At 43.6% G+C, this 21,363-nt stretch overlaps 1 long non-coding RNA gene across 1 annotated transcript in view; it reads left to right on the forward strand.

Moving 5' to 3' along the window:
• Window positions 1-6,841: 6,841 nt before the first annotated feature.
• Window positions 6,842-21,363, forward strand: part of LOC125636606 (uncharacterized) — a 51,733-nt gene continuing 37,211 nt past the window's right edge. The window contains exon 1 of the long non-coding RNA XR_012668669.1: window positions 6,842-7,052. This is a non-coding gene — a long non-coding RNA (uncharacterized LOC125636606). The remainder of the gene's footprint in view (window positions 7,053-21,363) is intronic.

Here is a 21,363-nt window from a genome sequence, read left to right on the forward strand (position 1 = left end):
GGGGATCGTTAACATGTTCTATAGGTGTCTGATCTTTCTCAGAAGACTCAGAACAGACTCAGCTTCGGGACAGTTGACAGCTTTAGGTGGTCAGGGGAGCTGAGGCAGGTGGAGGTCCTGAGGGGGATTTGGCTGAAGCCTTGGGGTTTGTCTACACTGCAGTTAGACACCTGTGGCTGGCCAATGCTAGCTGACTTGGGCTCGTCAGGCTTGGGCTGAGAGGCTGTTTAATTGTGGTGTAGGTGGTCAGACTCTGTCTGAAGCCCAAGCTCTGGGACTCTCCCACCTCGCAGAGTTGGAGCCCAAGTTCCAGCCTGAGCCCAAATGTCTACACTGCAATTAAACAGGCCCTGCAACCCGAGCCCTGCGAGCCTGAGTCAGCTGGCATGGGCCAGCGGCAGGTGTTTAATAGCAGTGTAGACAGACCCACGAAGAGCAGCAGCCTGCCTGAGAGACTCTGACTACCCAGTAATCAAAGCTGAAATCAGCTGGGTCAGGTGGTGGAGTCCCACGAACAGCCTGGGCAGTAGTTCCGCAAGGGGTACAGGAGGCTGGACTCAGGAACAGGCCGGGCAGTAGTTCCCTCAGGGGAATGGGAGACTGAACTTCCAGAATCCTTGGACTTTTGCAGCCCAGGACAATAAACTGTAAGTAGGGAGCCAGGGAGGAGGGAAGTAGTTAGAATGCATCAGCCACTCACAGCTGCCAAAGGAGGACTGAGGTTGGGGCTATTATCAAGACATCTGGGGGAAGTTTTACCTCATAGAGTTTGTTGACTTATTACTTGCTGACTTTCCCAAGCTTATTCTGTTGTCTCCTCTCATTAACTTCTCTTTGTTTAAACCCCTGGATTCTGTGCTCGCCCATGGAGAGGTATTGACTACCAAGGTTTCTGGATGGGGGCTCAAGCTGGTGTTCTTTCCCTTTTCAGACGGAACACCTAGAAAATGGAACCCAGCCCCTTTTTGCTGCCAGCAACACCTGGCAGAAGGTTTACAACTGTGTAGATAAGGCCTAAAGCACCTTGGAAAAGATCTGTATGCCCAAACCTCGGAAGCAGTCTGGGAACACAAAGCAGTGCTGCCCTATTCTGCAATGTGAGACTCGGGCTGGCAGAGCTTTCCTCCAAGTATTTGCCTTTCAAAGGATTCAGGCTGGGATTGCCAAAGAAGCCAAAAGCGATAAGGCAGCCAGCTCACACTGAAAGCCCCTCGGCCCTCTTTGAACAATCTGAGCTGGCAGCGTTTAATATGAACGATAGGTGTGGTGTATGAAAACTGTGTTAAAATGAAAAGGTGTCGCTTTAAGAATAAGGGGTTTGCTTGCAGGCTAGGGGGGCGGGGAAGCGTGCAATCTGGGCCTAGCAGCAGGCAGGCGGCAAACAGCCAGCCTACCAATAGGTTGGGCTGAGCTGTGGCTCTCTCTTCTAGGAGCAGCTGGTTTGTGTCTGCCCGCCGGCCTTTGGGTTGCTGCGTGTTAGGGTTCTGGATTCTAAGCCCTAAAGTAGTGTTACACTGCAATCTTCCATCAAGAGTTCTTTGTATTTTTATCTAACTTCTGTGTGTGTGTGTGCCATGAACGTAGCAACAGGATTCCCTCCTGGGGCAGATAAACTCTGCCCACTTCTGAGCTGTGAACTGTGGCTCTTTTCTTAACCTCCTTTAGAAAATTGAGAGGGAATTTAGACACCAGACAGGGGTCCTGGCCTGAAAATTCTGATGTGGAATTTGACCACCCTGCGGCTTCTTTAGGGCTGGGGTTTGGAATTTCAAGCCAATTTCTAAGAGATGTAGGGAGAAGGAAAAAGGAAGGGGAATTCCCCATGATGGACATTAACCGTTTGAGAATTCTTTATGAGAAATGTTCTTCTCATGCATGAGATTGTCATTATCTGTATGGATAAAGGGCACATCAGACCAAATCCCTTCAGTCCTTATCCAACCCAAACTCCCATTGATTAAGTGAGAGATCTGCTTGAGTGTTAGAGAGTACTGACTAAGAGTTAAAGACGGCAGGATCTGGCCTGTGATTTCATCCTTAGGGATCTGTTCTGTCTAAGGTGACCAGAAGCAAGTATGAAAAATCGGGACGGGGTGGAGGTAATAGGTGCCTATATAAGACAAAATCCCTAATATACGGACTGTTTCTATAAAATCAGGACATCTGGTCACCCTTTTTCTGTCCTGGTTTCCCCTGTGTTTATTTCTGTAATGTTATATTAAACACAAGGAGCCAGTCTCGACCCTCATGCAGAACTTGTGCAAGGCCAGTGACATTGACAATCCCAGGGGTACACCCTAAATCAGATTTATGCACAGAATCAAAATCTGTAACCTGCCTGGATAAAGTGCGAGAGACAGGGTGATTCTGTTGGTGAAAGAGACAAGCACAGAGGAGCTCTGTGTAAGCTGGAAAGCTTGTCTCGCTTGCCAACAGAAGCGGGTCCAATAAAAGATATCACCTCACCCACTTGGTCTCTCTCTAATATCCTGGGACCGACATGGCTACAACAACACTGCAAAGGACAAAGTGAGTTCTGTCGAGCATTTCAGTCCCATGGCAGGTTACACAGTAACTGGCATCAACTGGTATGGCCAGAGGCTGTCACTTTCTTTGCCTGTGTAGAGTGAGGCTCAGGTGACTATGGCATCCTTTACTTCCTTTGCAAACATCACAGACAATGAAATATTTTCTATTCTTATTTTCAGTGATCATTATAGATCCAGTCTTGCTCCTGCTGAAAAGCGGTGAAACTCCCATTGACTTTAACGGTGCAGGATCAGACCTTAGAAGCAAATGCATCAGCCCCAATAGGAAATGGCTTTAGGAATCTTAGATTTGAGTTGTGGAGCTGAATAATCTGCCTACATGGGAACAGCTACAATTGAACTCTACTGTACATACAGGATAATAATGCTAAACTACTCATTTCCCTTCCCTAGGGTAATTCCCCTATAAAATAGAAACCTTTTGTTATTCCGTATTAGCAGCTGGGACTTTAGAGTATTACATTAATGAGGATTTTTGGAATGTGAAAACAGGAGCTCCGGTGTGTTGTTAGATTAAAACAAACAATGGCATCTTGATCCAGAACATGAAATATCAGAAGGTTGAGGTTGGCTTTTTGACTGCTCCTGTCCACAGTCCCCTGGTGCAGTACAGTCTGACTTGTCACAATGATTGCAGTCAAAGGTCTTTGCCAAACTAATGGGAAATAATCTGCTATGATTTTTAACTAAGAAAAAGAGCTCCCCTGGATTGTGTTTGGTGTTCTGTACCCAACACTGGAGAGAGGAAGAAAGGAAAACAGTGTTTGGGATTTCTTGATAGCGTCCCCCACCTCACCCCAGGAAGATGGATTAAAAGGACGACTATATTAAGTAACAATTACTGAAGGAAGCCTGGGTTACAACTGTGTGATCCAAGGTGTTGTCACTTTTAGCTGTCAAAATATGTGTGTGTTACACTTTAGATGAGCCTGTCAAAACAGAGCAATATTGCAAAACTGACTTGGCTTATAAATTTGCCATGGTACTCATGCTAATGCAGGCTCAGACATGGCGGGAGCTGAGCTGGACAGCTTTGCACCAGTCTAACAACATGACTAATAAAGGTTTATAAATATCTCCTGTTACTGGGCTGTGCATGGAGACCCTGAGAGTTCCTCATTATATTTCCTGTTTGCTCTAGCAGACTGAACAGCTTTCAGGCCTGTCCTCAATAACAATATGAACTCTCAGGGATACTGTGCCACATCCTATCCCATTTTCTTTCTTGAGATGTGGGAGAGATTTAAAATACTTCTCTGATCTGTGCCCAGGAATATCTGAGTACAATAAGAAAGCCATGGGGACAATCAGGCCAATGATTATATTTTACCAAACCTCATTCAAATGCCATGTCCTTTCCCTACTTCCTTTCCTGTCAGCGTTCATTACTGAGAGGCTGTATTTGTATGGAAACAGATGCTCTCTTTTTTTCTATTCAACCTAGTACAGTCGGCATTGCCACCCACCATCCAGAGTCTGTTACATCACAATCAGTTCCACGCTGCTATAACATGAAGGAAGATTGATAAATACAAAAAGGAAGTGGGTTTTTCCTTATGCATTTTGGACCAGAGTCTGCTACCCATAGTCACATTTCATAGCAATCTACTCCGCGAGTGCTAATCAAATCAACTGGACTTTTTCTGGAATAAGGTGCTGCTCAGTGTGAGTAAGAATACTAGGATCTAGCCCTTGACATGTATGTAAGTTTGGAATCAGTGCTGCAGTTTGCAATAATGCAGTGTGACTAGAGCTGGTTAGAAAACTGAAAAACTTTATTTTAAAAAAATATTTTGCCAAAATTTTCCATAGAAATTTTTGGCAAAAAAAAATGTGAAAGCCCAAAATTGTTGGCTGAAAACTGAGCACTTCTATTTGGAAGTGCTACCACATTGCCTCATAGGCATTGGACTTCAGGTGCCTATTCTCCCCCATGGGCTAAATTTTCTGCCCCTACCCTTTTAATTTTGGCATCAAAACCATTGAAAATGAAACTTTCTGCATGATTTTGATGGATCTTTGCTCCAAAATGTGCCAGGCTCAACCATGGGTGTAGTTTTGGGGGGGGGGGCAGAGATGGTGTTCCCCCCCCCAAACTGAAAGCCTCAGGCAGGTGTGGAATTTGCCACCCCACACACGGCCCCGCTGGCCTGACTGGAGTTGGACCCCCTTCAACACCAAATCATTGGGTCTGACAGCCTTGTGGACTTACACCCTTCTGAACAATAATTCCCCCTCTTCCTGCAGGAATCACTGGGTGACCTCCTTGGGCTGTGTTATGTATGTTATCACAGTGGTCCTCTGGCCTTCAAATCTATTAATCATTTTTTCTGGGGTGGAAAATGTTCATATCTTAGCAAAAAATGTTATACTAAATGGGCTCATTTATGAATCTGTAATTAAACTTCCAAAAATCCAGTTTTCAAGTAGTTTTGAATTTGATTGCAAATACTTCATGTGTAACTGCTCTGCATCTGTCTTCCTCTTTCACACCCAAACATTTGTATTTCTCTTTTACTTTGTGTTAAAGATAGAGCTGGCCAATGATTAAAAAAAAATTGCAATTAATTGTGAGATTTAAAAAAAGTGGCAATCACACTTTTAGTTGCACTGCTTTATATTTTGATTACGAATATTTGCACTGAAAAAAAGATAAACAACAGAAATAGCATTTTTCAATTCACCTCCAAGTACTGTAGTGCAATCTTTTTACTGTGAAAGTGCAAATTACAAATATTGAATTTTTTTTTATACATAACTGTTTTGGTTTTGAATGCAATGTAAAACTTTAGAGCCTACAAGTCGAAGTATCAAGGGGCATACGAATGTTTAGCATATCTGGCATGTAAATATCTTGCAACACCAGCTACAACAGTGCCATGCGAACGCCTGTTCTCACTTTTAGGTGACATTGTAAATAAGAAGCGGGCAGCATTATCTCCTGTAAATGTAAACAAACTTCTTTGTCTGAGCCATTGGCTGAATAAGAAGTAGGACTGAGTAGACCTGTAGGCTCCAATGTTTTACATTGTTTTGTTTTTGAGTGCAACTACGTAAAACAAATGTAGAATTTTTTTTTCAGTTTCACTTTCATGACAGAGTGCACTGCAGTACTTGTCTGAGGTGAATTGAAAATTCTATTTTATCATTTTACAGTGAAATATTGTTAATTAAAAATAAAGTGAGCACTGTCCACTTTGTATTCTGTGTTGTAATTGAAATCAATATATTTGAAAATGTAGAAAAACATCCACAAATATATTTATAATAAATTTAAATTGCTATTCTATTATTGTTTACCAGTGTGATTAAAACTGCAATTAATCGTGACTATTTTTTTAATCTAGTTAATTTATTTTGCGTTAATCACATGCGTTAACGGCGATTGACAGCCCTGCGTAAAGAGATTGGTCTGAGATTCAGCCCAGTTTGATTGTATAGTAAACCAAAAAAAATGAATCTGTGCCTGCTTTTTAATGGTATGGCCTCAGGCGTCGCTGAGGTGAAATATCCCAAGGAGCCGTCTAGAATGAGATGCAAAAAAATGACTGCATTCTTGTCTGTGTAAAATCAACACAACTTGTGTCAACAGCATGGCTCAATCCCTGGCCCTTCAGTGCTGAAAGCATAAGCCTCTTCCACCTATATTAGAGGAGTGAGTTTTTTAGCTGGCACCTGATTAACCTTTTCTGGGCACCAGCCACTAGGAGAGGACAAAGACCCTCAATCTCCTAGTGTGCACTATGCACCCAAGTTTCATGAAATGACTTTCTTCTGGTAAATGTGCACACCTCCTTGACTTCGCACTAGGGAATAGAGATGCGTGAATCTGCAGCTTGTGATGCAGAAATGAAATCTCTGCTCAGTGGCACATGACAGCAGACAGAACTATAAAAGGAAAAATATTTCTTCCTCACTTCGTATGTCCTTTATAGTGAAGGTGCTGTCAGTGCAGCTGGCAGTTCTGAAGTGTTGGTGGTGACTATTTTCCTAGGAACCCATACGCCAGTATTAGGCACTGTATCTCATTAAGAGTTACATGGAAATAGCCTTTAGTCAGCCAGGCAGGGGAGTCTGGGGGAACAAAGTCCCTCCTGCAGTATGGTGAGTGGAACTGGGAAAAGAGGGTCAAGTTTCAGGAGGGACTTCATTTGCTGGGCCACTAGGAACTCAGGCATATAAAGGGGGGATGGGGCTCAGGAGACAATCACAGCATGTGACACAGGCTTTTGTGCATGCTCAGTACAGATTTCTCTCCTGTAAGTCTGCTTGCCTGCTACATATGTTATTGCTAAGGAGACAGCTTTCCCTACTCCACTGCTCAGGTTGTGACTAGCTGCAGAGGGGAGGGAGAGCCAGGGTTACTCATCTGAAACTGCCCCCCCCCTTGCAATGAGCAAGTGGGTGAGGTTAGGGCAGAGAGGAGTAATGAATAGGAGGAGCCCTGGCTGCACCTAGGGTTGCCACCCACCAGGATTGTCCTGGAGTCTACAGGAATTAAAGGTTAGTTTTTAATGAAAGATTATGTCATGTGATGAAACCAGCAGGAATACGTCCAACCAAAATTGGTAACCCGAGCTGCACCCCTTTACTAGCCTGTCGGAGTAGAGCTGGCATGGCAAGAGGAAGCTCCACAAGGAGTGGTGAAGTAATTTACACACACCCACCCAGCATGGGGCTAGCAGTGGAGGAATTATGACTGAGTCACCGTATGTTCTCCAGGCTGCTCATAGAGCAGTTTAGCTGTGCACCACCCCTGACTCTGGACAGACTGTCGAGTTACCGCGTAGCCCCAAGACAAGCATGCCCAGCAATTGATTGGTTCTTCCCCAGCAGAGTGTAAAATATTCCCACATCCTGGATATAAACAAATTGCAAGGCCACAGTTAGAATGAGCCACATTGGCACACTGGTTTAAAAGGGTTAATGTTGTTAGTCTTTGTCAGGTGAGAGACAAAGTAAACTGACTTGGTAGTGGTAGGCTGATCTGGCAAAGAAAGTAACTTTTTCCAGGAATGGGGAAGCTTTAGCTAAACTCTTCCAGGATGTAACTATTGATTCCTATTTGCAGTCCCATTCAATCAGTGGCTCAGATACTCTATAATGTCGCACATCACTAAGGCCTCACTCCTCAGATTAGCTAGCAGATAAAACATCAGCATGAGCCTTGGACTTTCTCTGTTCATTTTTCAAATCAAAGGGTTCTGAGAACGCACCTCTCTGTGTGGTGGCCGATGTGTCGAAAGCAGATTTGCAAGGCCACGTTGCACTCCCGCTTTTGTGACAGGTGGCCTTCCAGATGAATTTTATAGGATTTCTTCAGCCCAATTGGTCTCTTGCCAAATGTGTGTAGGAACATCTTGTCCCTACACGAATTAGGAGAGGCTTTTAGTAGAGTGGCATCTCTTTGATTTTCTTTTTAAAGAAACTAGAATTATTCCACATATTAACAGATGTCTTTTTTAAAATCTGGATTTACCTACGTTCCAGCCTAGAACGAGTTCTACCAAAGATGGTTTACACCATTGTGTGTAATGTTTAGTCAACATGTCGAGGGAAGGTTGCCTGAGGGAAATCACGATATGTTGTTAGTTGCATGAACACTCAGCTCAGTCTGCTCAGGCCTGTGGGAACATCGAATTCACATTGGGCTTGCTCACAGGGTTAACTGATATTAGCCCAGGGATTCCCATACTATAGTTTATTGTCTCATTTGCATAGTTACTCTGGTAACTTGATACCCGTTCTTAGACTGGCCCCGTAGGCATTCAGATGGACTGCTGCATAGAGTATATTCTAGTATTTGTATTACTGTAACACCTGGGAGCCCCACCATGGGCCAGGACCCCAGTTGTAGATGCTGTGCAGACACAGAACAAAAAGATCATTCGTGCCCCAAGAGGTTTACAACCTAAATATAAGTCAGGAGATGACTATAGACTGGTGATGGGCGGAGTACAAGGAGAACAATGAGACAATATTGGTCAGCATGATGGGCGGTGATCTCTGCATAGCAGCCGTCTAAACTGTTGTCACAGTTTTTTGTAGGCATTCCAGCAAAGCAGGGTTTTGAGGGATTATAATATTGATAGATTCTTAAAAGAGTAAGAAAGGTTGCAAAGTTTTGCAGCGGGAAGAATTAGCTGCTAACTTTCAGAGCTCCAAATGTTTTCTGGCAGAACTAAATGACTTCTTGTTTGCTCTTTTATGTAAAATGGGCCTTATTGGTCATTTTATCCTATTACACAGACTATTTGCAGTCACGTCTGCCTAAGCACTTCATAGAGTTCTGTATACACTGTGTGATGCTCAGCTCTCCAGAGGTACTTCTGTAAGTTGCGCCCTTTCCACTTCACTCTCTTGTCTGATTATAGAGCCCCCTAGGCATTATGGTCTATACACACGCCAACAATGAAGGGTTTCAGGCGGGAGCCGTGGGTCATCACAGTTCACCATATGCTGCTGCTGCGGATCTAACCTTCATATCATCCCCACAAGCCACTTGAAGACTGATACTTCCTGGACACTGTTTCCTGGAAAATAATCAAGCTTCATTTTACCAACCTTCGGGATTCACCAATAGGCAGAGCCTATAGAAAGAGAGTTAAAGGGGGAACATTAGCTATTGGGGGTTTGGGTCTCTAATAACCAGACTGCTTTGTCTCAGCTCAGTCACGAGCCACTCTTTCAGAGGCGTCGGATGGAGCCTGTCTCACTACGTGCTCTTTCTTTCTCTGAGTTTCAGATCATTGTGCGAGAGATCTGAGCTGGGAACTGTGCACGAGAGTGAGTGTTTTAATTGCAGCGTGTCTCCGTGCAGGGTCATGCAATGGTACTTAAGTCACAATGTAAGGCTTCTGCTAAGCTACGTATGGAACTTAGGGAAAGCGCCCGCTCCATTGTTTAGTCATCACGTGGGAAGCAAAACCTTTCAGGGGAAGGGTTTTCAGGGCATTCTCTACTTTTCTGGTGCTCACTGTTGAATGAGATCCCAACACTTGCTCTGCCTCTGGCACCTGCAGAGAGCTGCACACCTGCAGGAAACGAACCACTGTATCGACTCCCGGCTTGTGCCAAGAAACCTATCTTAACATAAAGCACTGGAGGGATAGCAGCTGCCCTGTGATTTCTGAATGGCATCAGGAAATCAGCAGCTGTGTATTGACAGAAAGGATTAGTTATAATGACACAAGAAGCCCAGACGTTTTCTAGCCAGTGCGGCAAATTTACATTAACATAGTGGGATGTCATAGCTCCCCAGGTTATGTGATCCTTTGGAGTTTACATATTTGCAGGGAAGGGGATGTTAATTTGTTATTGACTGTTTCTATCGGGGTGAAATTGATCCCAGGGGTAGAGTGTTAGCACGAGTCCTACGCCCCACATAGTCCTTGCACCTCTGCACAGAAGAGGGAATTTCAACGTTGGTCCCTGTTGCACTCTTTAAAAAAGTTTGCACCAACCTCCTTCCTGTAAATTCCTCTTTAACTGGTAACATGACCCCCTCTCCCCATGTCTCCATTCCCCTGTCAAATCAGGATCCTGCTGCATCTTCATGCTCAACTATTTGACTGTTTGAATAAGGAGCACAATGATACAACAGCGGCACTGTAACCATGCCAAAAGGTGATAAGTGATCGGACAGTTAATGACGGCTTGATCAAGGGGCAGATGGAGACAACTGATACTTTATAAATTGTACTTATTTATTCCTTTGTCCCTAACTTTTTTGTGTGTTGCTTGCCTGCATTGTCCCTTTTGGCCAATATTTGGGGCCTTGTAGGTTTGTTTCCATTAAGAGGAGAAATGGTGTATTTTGGGGTGCAATACTGTTTATTTCTGAAGGATGTGTTTGCCTGAATGCAGGAATAACAAACAGCAGATAGTTTCCTTGCTCACAATTTCCAACTCTGCCCCTCCAGTCAGTCCTGTGGCCCAAGGAGCTCTGTCTCTAGTCCCTCTCAGGGCCACACTCACCACTGCTTCCCTCCCTGTCGGCTGGCTTTTTCCTGGTTTTCTTTTGGCTTTCTTCTTCTCTCTCGCACATGCACACACGTGGATATGTGGATAGCCAAACAATCCTAGCCTCTGTGTTTGCAATTAGGAAACCCCTCAGCATTAGCATCTAATCGCATCTTGCCATGAACCCAAATGCTTTGGATGTTGGCTTCTGTTTCCAGCTATCTCACTACATAAAGGGGCTTAATAGCTCCAACTGTTTAGCCTGAAAGAAGGATGATTAGCACATACCATGTTTTTAACCAGGTCTGTGATTGTCTATAGATCAAGACTTTCTTGACAGCAGCTATTAACATTTTCCAGCATAACATTGCTCCGATTGCAGGCTCTTTGGCGAAAGCACCTTGTCTTCTTCTATATTTGTATAGTGCTTTTAGCCCAGTGGGGGCTTGATCCCAGTTGGTGCCTATATAGACATTACTGCAATATAAATACTAAACTGAACAACAATAATCAATAATGGGTGATAGATGCACTCAAAATCTTCTAAAGACAAAGTCATTGCCCCAAAAAGGCACTACCCCATCATCATCATGGCAACTCCGAAGGGTGTGGCCTCCTTGGAAAATCAGTCTCTGGCAAGGTGGTCTCAGTGGTCTGACTGTATATTCAATTTATGTCCATCACTGGCAGTCTTGTCATGCCACCGGCGCTTTTGGTGCCTGTGTGATCACTGGTTCATCCTTGGACCACATGCTTCAGGATTCGTTAGTCTTTCATTCTAATAAAATGTCCACACCAAGAAAGCTGCTGAAACTGAACTAGTGCTGATGGGGACAGCTGCTGGGTTTTGATTCGAATATCCTGATTTCTGATCTTGCCCTGCCATATGCTATGGAGCAGCTGATGGAGATCACGAGAATCCAGTGTTCTTCAGCCTTCCTCAGTGCCCACATCTCTCTTCCATGCAATAGAGTTAGTATAACTGTAGTTCTATAGATGGGCAGCTTTGTAGCAAGCTTGAGGCACTGTATAAAGGAGCTCAATTGCTCCTTCCTTTTAGCCTGAAAGAAGGGTTTCGCTTGGGCAGCCACCCATGGAGGCTAGACACTAACATTTTTGTTCATTAAAGAAAGCTGAGATGCAGCCATGTCTTGATTCCAGGAGTTGGGGCTTTAAGAAAAACACCCAGTATTGCAAGATTTGGCAACGCTGGGAGGCCTGGCAATCTGCAGCTCTGTCCTCTCTCCCCGCATACACAGGAGGGGATGTGGCAGAGGGACTGCAGATTTAAGGAAGTTGGGATTGGGGCAGCCATTTGCAGTGTTTTGGATATATGCATAGGTTGAAGCCAGGATTCAACCCATATGTGGAGGACATGCAAAGGATGCCCCAGTGGCTAGAGTGGTAGCCTGGGACTCGGAAGACCTAGGATCAATTTCCTGCTTTGCCATAGACTTCCAGTGTGATGCTGGCAAGGGCACTTAGTGTCTCTGTGGCTCAGTTCCTCAGCTGTAAAATAGAGATAACAACCCTGACCTGCCTTCCCAGGATGCTGTGAGGTTGAACATCGTGCACGTGCCCAAATACAGTGATAGTGAGATTCTCAGATATAGTGCTGATGGGGGCCACGTAGGTAGCTGAGGTAGGTGGGAGATCAGGTTTTCCAAAGTGCTGTGCATCCAACAACTCCCACTGAGGAACCTAAAATGAGCAGACTGATTTTATAAGAGCTCCACTCCTAGGCATGGCTGATCAGCTGGTCTGCGGAATTTTATGGTGCACATCAATCTGTCTTTTGGAGAATTTGGTTCAGGAATTTAGGTTATCTCTGTGCTACATCGGGATGCTGGAACAATTTTTATAGTGGGGGTGCTGAAGGTAGAAACCATGTATTTGGGTTGTTAATACTACTTCAAGCCAGGGGTGCGGCAGCATCCTGGTTCCAGGACCTATGGTGGTACAGTGAAAAGTCCAATAGTCTGCATCTCTTCCAACAGAGCCATGCTATCTCCTGATGGAAAATTGGTTGGCCGTGTGTGTGTGTGAGTGAGAGAGAGAGAGAGCTGGAATCAGGATATGTCCCATAGAAACCATATCGATTACAATGACTTTGACCTCTGGGCTCCTTTCTAGAGGCCAGTATCTGACCATTCATATTTGTGCTTTATCAATGAAGTGTCACTTACACCTGTGCAAAGCAAAGGCCTTGTGGGTGTGGAGTTCTACCATGATGGTCTGCGAGAATGTCGCATGTGGGTGTAATTGACAACACAAAGTGCAGGGCAGTGGAGAATCAGATCATCTGTTCTTACTCCAGTGGGACCTTTGCCTTAGGACCAAGGAAACACTGGATCAGGAGTTTAAGATTTGTCCTGCAGTTAGTATGAGAGTGTGACGTCAGAGCTGTGTTAATACCTCTTCAAGCTGCTCAAGTTTAAAGCCAAACTTAATGGAAGATTTTTAGAAAGGTATAAATAGAAAACCTCACGCACCTGTAGAATATGTTCTAAGGAGCCACTATGTGAGTGTGAATGCTGCTCTGTTCTGCTAACAACTTCTATTTGTTGATAGAAACAGAAAGCACGTACAGAGAGAATCACAACCATCTGCATTCGACCAGCCTGCATGCTAGAGGATTTGCTAGGTCCTGCAGTAAGGGTGGGGCTTACTTTGGGGTTTCCTGTCCTCTTAACTTGGGATCCTTCTCCAAACCTTAGACCTTTTTTCTTACTTAAAAATAAACAGGAAGGTCTCTTGATTTTATAGAAAGTGTGGAAGCTACTTGGACACCAGGCCCATTTTATTATTCTTCGCTTTTAAAATTCAGCCTGACTTTGATGCTCATCAGGGGCTCAGTTGTTTCCATGTTCTGTTCCCATGGCGCGGAGCACGGGAGCCTGAGGCCCTAGCCTTTCACCCATCTGCATGGCCACCTTAGACATATGCACTGCAGCTTGACTTCAGCAGGAGCACAAGTGGGCTAACACTGCGTGCTTTTGAAAATCCCACCCTAAAAGATTAGTGCATCTTTTATCTGCCAGGTGTGAGCCTATGTTGAGCACAAAGATACATCGATTTGCAGCAGTAATCAGGGTAGCTGCAAATGCAGATTGCCTGTTAGATCCATGTATGCCCATGTGCTTGATTTGCATATGCACACCTACTTGCCTGCCACCATCTTTGAAAATCAGACCTATCTGTTTGAGCTGTCACATCTGAGTTAAAGGAACAGGAACACTCCTTTGTGCCCAGAAACTACATCAGGACACAGCCCAGCTTCTTAACAGTGCCCTCGATTCCCTTGACAAAGATGGAACTCTGGGCTGAATATCTCCATTGTCTCCATCTGCCTGTTTCCAGAATCCTCCAGGTCTCCCACAGGCCAAACCATGGCAGAGTGCACCCAGTGATGATGAGCGGCTGTCAGTCACCTTGGTTCCTGCCTGATACTGAACTAAGGGAAGCTGTGATTGAATTTTGTGGGCTGTGTAAAACATAACCCTCAGCCCGCTTACAAGTTGGGCAGTAAAGGAAGTCTTGGAGGAGAGATGATTTGTCTTGGGTGGGGAGACTACCATCACACACTCACCTCCTTTCTCTGAGCATCTCCTACCCTTTGCCTCAAAATATATAGGCCTGGTTCTGACTGACCCAATGCACCCCACCCCTCGGTGCTGTCTTTAAGGTAACTGGTTTACAGTAAGATAAATCAAAGGCCGAATACTTTCCAACACAGTTGAATGGCGGCAGCATACGGCTTTCTTTCTCCTTCTGAAAATGCCATTGGCTGTGCAATAAACTTAAAGAAATAAGTGGTTACCTTTAAGAATGTTGCTGGTAGAATTGTTTGTTCGTTAATATTTACCATAATCATTAATCTCCTATTTCCTCCCATGCCTGTGTGTCTGCTTAGCTTATCGCAACCTTGGGAACAGTGCCAGAATTTGCACTTACCCTGACCCTGTGAAATCTCTCTCCTTGCCTGCCTTGCTTATTGCAAATTCCCTCTTTTATGTTCTTCCTGCATCCCAACTTTCCAAACTGTGCAAGGCCAGAATATACTAGGCAGCACTGACAGTGACGCCTGTTGTAACTTTGCCACATTTAACCATTTGGGCCGAAATTTTCCATGCCGGGTGTCTGCCTCAGAATGATTTTTTTTTTTAATTTCTACAAAAATGGGTCCGCCTTTTCCAAGGAGGCCAGGGGAAAATACATTGTTTTACTCATGTTAAAAGAATTCTTACAACCATTTAATTGAGAAGCATTAGCCCCTCCATGCTTTGAAGCGAATACCTGAAATTTGTTAGGGGGTGCTGCACTGAGCTCAGAGAGGTGCCTTTTGCTGTCCCTGTGAAAATTATTTTCTATTTGGCTGAATGATAAGCCTCTGAACTTTTTTCCCTTGGCATGTGCTCTGTTGAGCTGGTTAGATGCTTGCTGCTAAAATGTTTGGCCTTGCTATCCGCACTGAGCATGCTCCAGCCCCAAAGGGCCACCAAACTGCCAACTGCACTAAGTATGTTCCTCACCTTTGCTGAGCTCCCGGCAGGAAAGGCACAGGAGCAGAACTCCAGATCTGGGGGCACAATCACACCTTTGGCCTGGGAAACGTGCTTGGGGTTAAGAGCCAGGAGGAGACCATGAGTTCTCATCTCAGGTCCTCCAATGGCTGGTGTTAATTCTATACACTTCACAGCTCTTATTACTGAGCAAGGCCCCACACCTGTACTTTAGGAGACAGGCAACTATCATTATTACAAATAAGATAATGGAGAGTCTCATTCACTCAGCCACGCTCCCTTTCAGCATGAATGTGTTAAATGTATGTGCTTAGCTGTGCCACTAGATTCTATAACCCACGCCCCTCCACAGCCAACAGTAGAACTCAGGATTCCTGATTCCCAGCAGCCTTCCACTGTCAAGGTATATGTTACATTGCCCTCTAGTGGCTGGTCCACAAAGAGGATAATAACCTTCTACTACTACCTTTTACTCTTAGCTCAAATGGTAGAGGTCTGTGCTGTGAATCAAAAGGTCCTTGGTCCCAACCCTGTTGATGCCCTATATAGGGGGTCACTGTGGTTCTATATGATGCAATTTCTGTTTTTCTAGTTTGCTGCTTTTTTAAAAAAAAAAAAGGATTAAAAGAACATTAAGGCTGCAAAGTGAAGCACTCCGAAGTCGCCCGTGCGCCCTGAACTTGGCCCATTTGTGCACTTGCACTAAGCTACAGTCTTCAATTATTTGATCACATACTGTTTATTCAACAGGACCCTCTGCCTCATTCAGTGCCCAGGATGGACAGTGAATGCGGCAGCTGGTTTCAAGAAGACAAAAGATGTGGTCTTGCAACTGAAGCACTGGCTTTCAGCCCACCCACCGTTCTCTCGATATTGTTGAGGGTCATTTCTTTACATATGCAGGCTCATCTTGCAGATTCCTTTAGTAAGTCATTTCCTCTCTTTAAATCCCACCTTAAAGCCTTCCATTTGTCTTTATTTTATTACTGTCTTTCACGGTCCTTTGTGGGGCTCCCCCTGCAGGGTATATATAAAAATTTATGTTTTTATATGCTGCACCAAGTGTGTTGGAGCTAAGTAAGTCATGGGTAAAGTAAGTTACTGTAAGTCCCAGGCTGTAGGGCGTTTGTTGAACAATTTTGAATGTCTTTGTTTCAGCGTGAGCAATAAACAAAACTCAGATTTCAGACAAAGCTCTTGTTAAATTCAAACACCAGACTCGCCACTCTGAAAATTACCATGGGAATTTTATTGATCATCTATGCGCTAACTTTCTTTAGCTGCGTTTGGCTGGGCAGAGCTGTAAAACAAGGATATTTCAGACTCTTCACAATGTTGTGCAGATTTGCAAAACTGGCCACCTAAACTGCAGCTGCAAACTCTATCTCTGTGTGTGCAAACAGGTATTTGCATGTGCAAAATGGGTAATTGAGCACCTAACGGCCCATTTCTATACACAAGGGTCTGTTTGCATGTACAAATTGGTGTTTGGTGGGTGGAATTTTGCTGTCCAGTTCTGAAAACCTTAGCCTGTGAATTTGCACAGGGGAAAGGAATCAGGTGAAGCGTGTTGCCACACCAAGGTGTATCAAATGAGTTGACCCATCCGGTCTGGACAAACATCCTCATAGACAGAGACACCATGCTGCTGACTGTCTCATCCACTGCATCATTATAGTATTGGAGCTGGGTTCTTACTGCAGTTGCATGAGTGTAAACCTGTGTAACTCCATTATACTTTGTAGACTTACTCCAGATTTATACCTGTGCAACTGAGATTAGCATTTGGCTCCTGGTATACTCAATGCAAAGCAAACCCTTTGAATCACTATTAGGGGCAATCCCCTTTAAGAGAGATCACCCATCCCCTGCTTATTAAATGAATACAAATCTGTTGATGACTGTAGAAGGATTGTGCCTGTTTTCTGCCTGTGAGGCAGAGTTCTGCAGCAATGGAGAAAGCGAGATGTGGCACTGAATTGACTATGTTTCATTCTCAAGCAGAAAAGGCTGTGGCTGACTGCTGGCTACCTTGGACTATTGGCAATAATAAAAGAGCTAATTTTCTTACCACTGGCTCTCCCATCCCCTCACTGAGCAGCCGAGTGAAAATTAGCTAAGTGACAATCCAAAGAGAGGCACGATGTGAGGAACGAGACCTAACAAAGTGTGGGAAAATGCCTTTTCTGAAAATAACAGTTTTGTTCCTTTGTTTAATACTCAAACATTTCCCTTGTCAATGATTTACAGGGCAAGAAAGGGGAAACAATGGGAGGTCTGTCTCTGGACATGGAAAGGAAGCAGATCACTCATAATTAAGGGCTCTGGAAATCACAGAGAAGCGAGGAGGCACAGTTGTGACGTTGATCATGCCCAGAAATGGCAAAGTCCACACAACGGGATGGGGTAATTAAAAACACCAACAAAATGGATGTTTTTCATCTCTAAAAATATATTTTAATAGCTGACAACATGACTTCAGAGGCACATATAAAACCTGAACCCATGAACACAAGCCAGCCTGAAATTTCCATTTTAAATGAGAGAAAATTACTATGACATAATACCAGTACGCAGCCCAAGCTATGTGTTTTCCCTTTGGCTCAAATGACATATTTCCATGAGGTTTAGTTCAAACCGACCCCAAAATTACCTCCTTAGGATCTTGATTTATTTCACATACTTACTATATAATTGAATCCTCCATGTTTTCTTCACAGAAAACAAAGATATCTTTGTCTGGAGGGTTTCTGCGATGAGACTTAGATGGGCCTGACTTATGATGAAAAACAGTGGTGCTTTAACAGAACTTTCTTAAAAATAAAACTAAGAGGCTGACGAGGAAATTGCATTTTAAGTATAAATACTCGGGGTCAAAGATTTATTCAAACTCAGTAGCGAGGGTAATAGGAATTGAGAGCTGGTTTAGTCACAGTATTCCCAAAACAAAGACACATCCGCATTTCAAAGGAGAGAGAGGGGGGAAATGGACATACAAGCATGTCTTCCTCAGTCCCACAATTCAATGACTTTCATATTCGGCAACAGCTTTCCCGTTGCAGGTGAGACTGAGGCCGCATCTGCCAGGACACCACCCCAGCATTAACCCAGAGAGTACAAGCCTTCTGGTTTTGTAGATTTAGGGATTCAGGGTTTTTTAATGAAGTTTCTAGCCTTCCAAGTGTGAAATAACTTAGTGTTGCCTTACTGAACCCTCTGCATAAATGAACAGGGAAAATAGGTCTGAGAGATATTAGACACATGGAATTCAGGCACCTGTTTACTCTGAAACACAATGATCATGGAAATATCACCAACCCCTAGCATTTAAAAATCATGAGTAAGGCCACCCAAAATCATTTGATTTGCTTAAGAATCATGCCATTTTAAAAAATAACAAATGTTGGATTCTTTTTATGGGTTTTGAGACTTCAGGGCAGGTGTTACATTTCAAGCTTTTTTCTGTAACCACGAGGGTGAGAAACTTACTTTTTTCCCACCCAAAGAAATCTGAGATTCTCATGCAATCACAAGACTCCAGGAGCGTGTGCTCTGAGGAAAAAGCCAACAAATATCACGAGGCTCAAAATAAAATAATGAGAGTTGACAACACCGAAAAATGAACACTGTTAGCTATTGATGTGCTGATCATTTCAGCAGAACCATCCAGTTATTCTGGAGTCATGGGGAGAGTTTGAATAAACTGATACACTTTCTTTTCCCCTTCAGTCTGACCAATGTGCACAGTTTGCGCTCAAAGAAGAGGTCCCGCTCAACATACTTTTGGGTGAGATACTCCATTCCTCCTTGCCAGAGGATGGGGGTGAGGGCAGAGGGAGAAGATGTGCGTTTTCATCAGCACCTTTCTATAGTAAGGGGGGGAGGGTGCAAAATCAACCAAATTCCTCTGCAATGTCTGAGGGCTTGTCTACATGGAGAAGTTATACCAGTATAAGGTAAGGTGTGAATTTAAACGGCTATAATTCTACTGGTATAACTCATTGGGTGGACACTCTTCTTTTGGTGTAAGAGTGACTTTTTTTTTTTTTTTTTTGGTTTTGCTTATGTCACTTTGAAAGAGGTTTAAACTAAACCAAAATTAGCCACTTTTATTCCAGAATAAGAGTGTTTACATTGGGAGTTATAACCAGCATAACTGTATCAGTTTCACTATACCAGTATTACTGGTAGACAAGGGCTGATTCTTTCCATTTTAAATCAGTAACACACTATAGAGCTTGGTTTTGATTGCATTTCCCCACCCTGCCTTTGCTTCTGCAACATTTTAATTAAGGCCTTTCCAAAAAGATAGGAAAAAGATAAGATTATACCAATGTGGAAAGTCCAGTGGGAGTCTGAAAAGGAGAGTGATGAATAGAGGTGGGTGAAATATTTGGGCCAAAACTTTTCTGTGACTGAAAAATGCAGATTTGAATTGACTGAAACATTTCACAAATTCATGTCAAATTTGCCAAATTGTCTTGGTCCAAAAAAACCCCCAAACTTAAAAAATATTGAAACCTGTTATTCTGACATTTTCTAAATGAAGCATTTTGACTTTTCATTTTAAAATGTTATTTAAATTTCATTAAAAAAATAAAAACACCTTTAAAATCACTTAGGGTTGAATAAAACATTTTTGTTTGACCCAAAACAATTTGTTTAATTCCATGTGGCCAACAAACCCCAAAGTCTGTTATTTGTATGGCTCTGCTGGTACATAAAAGGCTGGTCTGTGATTACTCATGTCAGGTTCACCCTTGCACCAAAAGCCAGCATGACCTTTAAATGGTCCTGTAGGCACTGAATAAAATCCACTAGAGCTTATTTTAAGGACAACTCTAGGCCTCGAGACAGCTCACTCCCAATGGACTGTAGTTCATAGCAAATAAATGGGAATCCATCTACATAATAACTCTATTGAGTGCTTTGCCTGAGGACTGACCGAGCCTGGAAACTGAATCATGTGTCATTGCTAAAAGGGGTATTTTCTGGGTCAGGGTAGAGGTCAGTGATGCAGAAGCTCAAAGAGCAGCTCCCACCATCCTCCCCGGCTTGTGCATAAACCAGATATCGGCGTCTAGCGCTGCTTTCATCAAGCAAAGCAAAGGAGTGACGTAGTCACAGCCTCCTTCAACCCATGGGGCTGTGGCAGGTTTTATTGTACAAGGAAAGGGAGTAATGGGCTTTAATGTGATCTGATTTGTGTCAAAGCAGATTTAGGGGAAATTGTGTATGGGAACAGGAAGCCAGGCATAGGGTTAACATTGGTTAAAGATTCCTACCCTGGGCCTTCAGCCAGCGAAGCTCTAACCTGCAAGTTACTAGGAACAATAATGGCTGATCTGGATCTGCAAAGTCAGTCTAGACTGTGACTGTAAGATCCTCTGGGCAGGCACTGGGGGGGCAGATTTTTAAAGGCATTTAGGTGCCTAATTCCCACTAATAACTGCCTTTTAAAAGTCTGGCCCTGGGGTGTCACTCTTTGCGGAGCACTGTGCACACTGCTGGCACATAACAAAATGGTGAGAATAGTGCACAACTACTAACATTACGGGTACACTAATAAAAGTAAGTAGAATTTTTTAAACTCCAATTTTATTTTCGTTTTGATTCCAAATTCCCAGGAAGTCACAGGCCAGTACCTATTGGGCCCGAGTTTTAAGCAAGCGGGGTACGTTATTGCATGCCTAATATGTGTGTGCAATTATTATGCTTGAGCAAGCACAATGGGAAAGTATGTCTGCAAATGATCATAGTTAGCCATTTGCATGTACTGGAGAAATGCCTGATCTGCCTACTTAGGCTCACTGATTGTTTAAAAATCAAGCCCATAATATGCCAAGTGTTTAGCGTGTGCTGTAAATGGAATAAACCATGTTTGGATTAGCCATGTATAATTGGACCTACGGAGCACATGATGTATCCTACAGAAGTAGGTTCAACGCAAGCACCTTCCTGACCATCTCCCATTACTCATAGTTCATTGTGCTGTGTTCTGTGGCATTGCATTTACCTACAGGTCCATTACACAGATTATTTTTGGCCACATAACCTTAAGAGGAAAGCTGCTCTATAACAAAGGTAAATCACAACTATCTGTGGCTTGAGGCAAATCTTCAGCTTACTGCGAATACTGTGCTATGCTCCAACAGCGACAACCTGGCTTCATTGACATAAATAGCAAAACTTCCATTGATTTCAATAGAACCAAGATTTCACCCCAAATATTTAAAGGTTTCAGAGTAACAGCCGTGTTAGTCTGTATTCGCAAAAAGAAAAGGAGAACTTGTGGCACCTTAGAGACTAACCAATTTATTTGAGCATGA

Source organism: Caretta caretta, chromosome 5 (assembly GCF_965140235.1).
Source record: "Caretta caretta isolate rCarCar2 chromosome 5, rCarCar1.hap1, whole genome shotgun sequence".
Lineage (NCBI taxonomy): Eukaryota > Metazoa > Chordata > Testudines > Cheloniidae > Caretta > Caretta caretta.